Here is a 7,648-nt window from a genome sequence, read left to right on the forward strand (position 1 = left end):
ATTCCGGATGGCACCAACTAAACCTATCAACACTCATCAGGCCCTCTTGATGGACAGTATATCCCTTCAGAGTGTTTTACTGACAAGGTACATCTTCACTTGCTCTTGCCCTTCCACTCCTCGCTGAAACAATAGAAAATTGAACCCTGACTGCCTGGGTTGTCTTCACCATTGCCCTCCAATATTTTCTGGCAAGAAATATTATGTTTGAACTAGTTATGATGGAAATACATCTAAACACTTCTCAAAAACTATCAGGCAAAAATTGCTCAATATCTCCCCACATGATCTCTTGCATTGCTGGGCCACTTGTGCTTAGGAAATTATTCCTGCCCCATCTCCTGAATTTCAGATGTAAACCTGTTACTTTTGGTCCTTTCATCAGTTGAGAATAATTTATTCTCTTCTGTTTTGCTGGTACATTTGAATTGTTTTGGAAACTGTTACCATGTTTCTATTTTGGTTTTCTCTTCTTGAGACTGAAGTACTCATATGTTTTCAGAGCCACAGTTATTCAGACCTGACACATAACAATGTGGAGCAACAGACACCCTTCTCTGTGGCGGCATTGTGTGCTCCTTATACTTATAAGTCTCATCAGTAAGCAACATATACGTAAGTATCTCATATACAGAGGAAACAACGGTCTTTATTTATTTATTTATTTATTTATTTTGAATTGCTAATTTGAAAAACATAGTTCCAAAATCTCTTATACTAACTTCTGATCACATATACTTTGCCCTTTGTGCTAGGTGTGAGTACAAATTAAAATGACAAGATAAAATGGCTGGCCCCATTGTTATCCACTAATGTAATTATTTTTGTAATGACCTTTTGTTTTGTTAAGCCACAGAAACTGCTTTAGAGAGCATTGATGGAGATGTATACTGTATGTTTGTCAGTGGTTACAGTCTTAATGGTCATCATTGGTACAGTAGCTGAGTGGGGGTTGTGACAAAAATCTAATTGTCCACAAAGACTGCAAAGGGGTCAAGAAATGCAGTGCTAAACTGTGAGCTAAAGAAAATAAATGCCTTTGTAGGAATGAAAGAGGAAGAAAAATCGGAAGTTTTTTTCTGCTTTTAAAGTTATTATTCTATCTCAGTATAATGGGTTGGTTAATGATCTCTTTAGTGTAAAGATGGTGTGATATATGAGTATGTATATGTCCCTGTTCACAGACAAGTTGTGTGATCCTAAAGTCAACAGGGCAAGTTTGAAATGAATGAATGACCAGGCACCCTCCCTTCTCCCAAATACAAGACCTTTGTGATCAGGACAAACCATCACACAGTTTGATCTTGTCCAGATAATAAATATATTTTCACCAAAGAGTGTCTTGGACTTACCATTCTCATCTACTTTCTGTCATTCTTGTACCTGTAGCTTTAACTCTGTGCATTTAAGTGTGGGAGGAGCAGTGAAGGTAGTTGGTGACAACCAGAGAAGATTGAAAAATGCCAATTAATTAAATCCTCTTGCCCCAGAAAAAAGACCTGGTGTGTCTAATAGGATATTGCACTTGGAAAGAGATTAGTTAGAACAGATCCCAATCTAATTGTCTTTATAAACCACTTAGTCATTTGCCTCAAACAATGGAAGACACAAGATCATAATTAAGGCTTCTAGCTCGTGGCAAGATAAAATGCACACCATGATAGCAAAGCAAGTAGTTGAACAGTGCAGCATGTCGTAATGTTATCGCCTCAGAGAGAGTCTATTGTTCCCTTCTACGCCTGTGAACTGCTCTCTAATTGACTAGGAAATTAGGAACAGATGATGATTTTGGAAGCAAATCTGCTGTCAAATATATCTTAAGCAACAACATCAGTTTGGCAGAGGAGAACATGTGTGAATGAATGAAGGGCTGCAGCTTGAGGTGTGACCACATCAACAGCCAGTGACACCCTGGATCTCAGCCAAGGCCAAGTGAACCCAAATGCTGGAAACCTCATGGCTCCAAACCATTTAGTTCTTGGCACAGTCTCATCACTTCTTGAGTTGTGAAGTCAGTGCAAGCAAGTGTGGGGGTTACTGGCAGGGTGGGAAGGAACCATATAATATATATATTTTTATATATTTTTGTTTTCATTTCCATTAAAACTGCCTGGAGATGTCCTCTAGGTTGAGAAAGCTGGTCTTGGCCATGTATCTGGGTAGCTAGCTAGATGACAAGCAGCCAGGTCCTAGCAGTTGACACCATGCATGCAGAGACCAGTGATACATCCTAGGTGTCCTGGACAGATCCATGAGAGACCTTGCGTAGTGAAGGGTGTTCCTCTATCGCTTAGTATTTTCACACTTGCACCAGATCTGAAGGTGCCCCTGGCAAAGTACGTGGTCAGGCTGGCACACTGGGAGGTGTGGGCTTATGTAACCTGACCTTTCCCCAGGATCTTGATACCATTCCCTACGAAAATGATCATCTGCCAAAATGTGTGCATTTTTTTAAATTTATTTTATTTTATTTTATTTTATTTTATTTTATTTTATTTTATTTTATTTTATTTTATTTTATTTTTATCTCCTGCAAAGAAGCAAGGCTATTGACTGCCTTAGCAAAAGAGTCCTGTGACTCCAGCAATTCTCAGGACATCTTGGAGCCAGAAATCTCTGCAAATGCGATAGATTTCCCACCTAATTTCACTCCATTAATGGGTTTATCTCAGAGGGTAACACCTTTCCTGGTGGAAATTGCAGAGTGGAGTTAGAGTATTGTACCTCTCAGATACCTATTTTGAAATGAGGTTACTTCCAACTGCAATTTCGAATGACAAAGCCATGCATTGCAACACTGTTTTAAAATATTCTTGCCCTATTCTTGCATCTCTCATCCTCTCTCCAGACCCTCTGCCTGTCCTCATACCCATATGCACTCTTTCCAACTTTGCTTCCTGCGGCTACACTGCAAACTGGACGTGGGGATTGATTTTGGTATAAAATAACCTCCTCTTTTCTTTATTGACTGGCTTATTTTTGAGCTGGATAAGCTCCCTGACTCATTTCACAGTGCAGCCACACAAGCAGCTATTCCAGCTCTGCAGAAGAGCAATGACAAACAGTACAAGGTGGGAATGAGCTATAGGGCATGCATATCTTAAAACACCTGAATGCGTCATCTTGTGAAACCTCAGCTCAAGTCTTTCCTATTAAAGTTCCTCTTCTGGGCAGAAACTGCTGATACAGTCACAAACAGCATAAAAGAACATTAAAATGACACTCTTGTCTACCATTTTTGACACTCCCTGGATTATGATGGATTTACAGACTTGATTTACAACTATAGGAACTGTTAGCTGAAAGGATGTAGAGTACTTCTCAGTACATCACATCTGCAAATGGGAAAAAAAATCATTCCAGTCCTCACAAGCTGCAGAAGGAAACAAATCTGTAATGCTCTAAGTCCTGAAAGAGTGTCGAAAAGACAACCTTTTCTTTTCCTGGTGTTGCTGGGAATACAGCACTTTGTTTTCCTAGAGTTTCTTGGAATGATATATTTTGTTTTGTAACAAAGGGAAGCTTGTCAGTGCAATTCAGTTGAAAAAGAAGATATTCAAATTAGGGTCTCTACAAGTAGGCATTTGCCAGGGGTTGGAGCTCTTGTCACAGTCAATGCAGTCATTCATGCTTAGAGAACATCTCATCTCACCCCAGAGCAGTCACTTGGGATGAGACACACTTGACCACAGGCTGCTAATGGTTGAGATGCTCAGGAGATCTGCACAGGCTTGGCAGATAGGAAAGGCACAGCAGACCTCCACACTTTAGAAGAAGCAACTGAAGATAGGAAAGATAGCTCACAGCATGTAGAATCATAGATCATAGAATATCCTGAGTTGGAAGGGACCCATAAGGATCATCAAGTCCAACTCCTGCCACCACACTGGTATACCCAGAATTTCAGACCATGTGGCTAAGTGCACAGTCCAAACACTTCTTAAGCTCCGTCAGGCTTGGTGCAGTGACTATGTCCCTGGGGAGCCTGTTCCAGTGCACGACAACCCTCTCAGTGAAAAACCTCTTCCTGATATCCAGCCTGAACCTCCCCTGTTGCAGCTTGACTCCATTCCCTCAGGTCCTATCGCTGGTCACTGAAGAGAATAGATCGGCGCCTGCCCCTCCACTCCCCCTCGTCAGGAAGCTGTAGACCAGGATGAGGTCTCCCCTCAGCCTCCTCTTCTCCAGGCCGAACAGGCCTAGTGACCTCAGCCGCTCCTCATATGTCTTCCCCCCTAGGCCCTTCACCATCTTTGTAGCCCTTCTCTGGACACTCTCCAATAGTTTCCCATCCTTTTTGTACTGTGGTGCTCAGAACTGCACACAGTACTCAAGGTGAGGCCGCACCAGCGCAGAGTAGAGCGGGACAATCACTTCCCTTGGCCGACTAGCAATGCCATGCTTGATGCACCCTAGGATGTGGTAGGCCCTCTTGGCTGCCAGGGCACACTGCTGGCTCAGATTCATCTTGCTATCATCCACAATCCTCAGATCCCTCTCTGCAGGGGGAGTGTAATGTAAGATGACACTGGACACCTACCATACAGCCTGTCAGTTAACTGCAATCTCAGTACATGGTTGATGGTACTGAGTTGGTGTCCCCAGCATTTAGTACAAGCTCAAATGTGTATATATTTGAGTACCTATACATAAGTGTGTAGATTTAGTTTTAGATGCCTTAGTCTCAGTTTGAATCACTTTGAATCCCATTCTAGTTGCTTTTTATTTTTATTTTTTTAAGAAAAATCAAATGTGGTTTAATGCGAATCCTCTTTAGTGATCAGTAGCTTTACTGATAAACTGAGAAATCAGCCATTTGTGGCAATTCTGGAAATACACAATATACAGATTTGGCAGTGGCTCTTTGTGTCTGTGATCTTAAATACTGACATCTGAGACTTTGACACTTACACAGGGTGCTACGTGAAACACAGCTTTTATTTTGTGCAGCCAGATGAAATTAGAAATGAATAATAAATAATGAAACCCACCAAATATTCATGTTCACATGAATGCTTGTAGTCTTACAATGATATTCCTCCAACTGCATCTTCCTGAACAAAACCTGTTTGTCTATATGAACGCTGATAAACAGAAAACTTCAAGGGAAAAGCTCATCTACTCTATTCAGACAGCACTTAGCAACTGCAGGATGTTTTATTTACTTGGGTATTTTCATGTTTTAGCCTTTCACCCAAACATAGCAAAATAATCCAAAGTCTGAATATCCAATTTTTTATATGAAAACCATTTCCCCATGCTTTCTAAGAGTAGATAAGTATAAAAAACTTCTGTGTTTATAGCACAGGGCAGACGCCCCATCCAACAGCTAACCAGGCAAAAAATGAAACACTAATGAGTATTCTGAGGAAATTTTCTTAATTTGGCAAAAATAGCATTCAACTATTGCTTATATCACTTTCTTTTATTTTGGTCACTAAAAGAATAATTCAAGATTTATTTTATTATTATTATTATTTTTATTATTTTTTTACAAGTGTAGTCCCAGGAAAGTGTTTGTGTCAAAACACTGTAAACTTATTCCTGTAAATGACTGAGACTGACTTCAGGAAGTGTTTTTAAAACATGATGAAACACAAGATGCCTAGTCATAAATAGAGCAAATGATGGTGACATTTTTATGCTGGACATTAGTAAACTAGTGCAGAATTCCTTCAATTTAAATTCATTAATTTTTAAAGTAGATAAGTATGTTATTTATTTGCCTGGACACATTTTAGTCCCATGCTTTAATTAGAAATTAATAGTATTCTTGCTTCTATTTTGATTGGACTGTGACAGGTTTTGGCATCCTGGGTGAATATTTTCATGAGGTTTGGATTTACAGTCTATACACTACATTGTTGAGAAGAAGAGAGCTACTAGGCTACTCAGGAAAAACTACAGGCAAAAGCAGGTAATGCTGATTACTTTTCCTTTCTGCTATTGATCAATGTTTCCAGTAAAGAGGTGCTTTATTTTATTGCTGTTAAAAATTGAGATTCTTCCTATCCTCTTGTGCTCCTCAGGCTTCCTTTAATCTATCTATAACCAGAGAGAATATTTCTGGTTTTGAGGAGAAAAGTCTTTTCAACATCACCCTGCAAGTAGGTTATGAGAGAACACAAGTCCTCTGACACCATAATCTGGCTGATGTTTCAGGGATGGTTAGAAATGAAAAAAGAAAGAAGAAATAAACAACTCCAGAGTAAATGACCAGTGCCATACAAAACTACTTGAAGCTAGAGGAACACATATTCTTTTGATCTATATTGTTAGTATGCAGACCTGAATAAAATGTATAGATTAATTGGAAAATAGCCCATTGCACATTCATAGATAATGAACTGCTTATGAAGTCTTTAAACAAGATGCCCTTGCAGATCAGATGACTACAGTGTTTACTGAAATTCTTTTGCTTCTGATTCACAAATAATTAAATCTTTTTTTTTTTTTTTTTTTTTTTTTTCCCCAATAAAATGACAGACCTCTCAAGCTACCATATAACATTTGAGTGGCCTACAGATTTCAATACAAGTTAAATGTCTGCTATGAAAAAAGTGTACTCTGTAGTACAGTTTGCTGTGGTTTAAGCAGAGATGGAAACAAGAGGTAAGTGTGTTTTGATAGCCAATTACCACACAGAGACAACATAATTCTGTGGTCTCTGAAGAGGGTGAGAGGGGCCCGTTCACCATTATCATTTATTTTCACAAGTCTCAAATCCACAGCCAGTCCACAAAATTATTTTCAAACCATTTCAGAGAGATTTAAATACTACCAGGATTCCCACTGTGCCATAAGGCTTGCCAAGAGCATGGTACCAACCAGCACAGGATGTTCTGCTCAGGCTGAGCCTACTGTTCACAGGAAACAGCAGGGAAAGAAATGAACTCTGTCTCAGGCATTGACAGAGGGATAAGAGCATTTGTAAAGGCAGAACAGGCCATTAGTTCAGCATATATTACCAATTTTTTAGGCAGTTTTTCTTATGTTGAAATTGATGACTTGTACCTGATGAAATAGTTACAACACTTCCTTAACTTCATGCTAACAGGAGTGCTCCAATTGCCTATCAAATCATTAGAGTTTGATTTCTGGTGTACATATCTCATAGAAAGTGAATCCTAATGTTAGACTCCAACAATCATTTTAAAATTGCTGGTTCTTTAGCTCTGCCAGCTGTGAAACCCATGCATTGGACAATTGCTGGACACAGATGAAGAGAGTTCGTTAAAAAATATTGAACCAATAATTCACTGACATTTCTTGCTGTATTCGCGTAGCTCTATTAGTTCCTAAATCTCTAAGACCTTTTTAAACATGTGGAATGAGACTGAGAAAATAAAATGAATCTGTTCTACTGGAGACATTTGTAACTGAGACAGATGAACATGCCTGAAGTTAAAGAACAGACACTGGGAAACTGAGGACATCACTGAAATAAGGTTAAAACACATTATCACAAAAAATTCATAAACTGAACCAGTCAAGACCAGCTGATGCCCTAGACCTCATCCAACTCTCTTTATCTGATCAATGAGCTGGAGCAATGATGATAGCTGGAGTGTTGGCAGTCTGAAACACAGAAATGTTAAACAACAAGTAATTCTTTCCTGAATAAATGCCATGGGAAAGGCTTAAAAAT

At 39.3% G+C, this 7,648-nt stretch overlaps 1 long non-coding RNA gene across 2 annotated transcripts in view; it reads left to right on the plus strand.

The window, feature by feature from the left end:
* The window catches only part of LOC118165025, a 95,433-nt gene extending 94,823 nt beyond the window's left edge, over window positions 1-610 (plus strand). For both annotated transcript variants that reach the window (XR_004749819.1, XR_004749817.1), the window contains exon 4: window positions 511-610. This is a non-coding gene — a long non-coding RNA (uncharacterized LOC118165025). The remainder of the gene's footprint in view (window positions 1-510) is intronic.
* Window positions 611-7,648: the final 7,038 nt, after the last annotated feature.

This window comes from Oxyura jamaicensis, chromosome 3 (assembly GCF_011077185.1).
Source record: "Oxyura jamaicensis isolate SHBP4307 breed ruddy duck chromosome 3, BPBGC_Ojam_1.0, whole genome shotgun sequence".
Taxonomy (NCBI): domain Eukaryota; kingdom Metazoa; phylum Chordata; class Aves; order Anseriformes; family Anatidae; genus Oxyura; species Oxyura jamaicensis.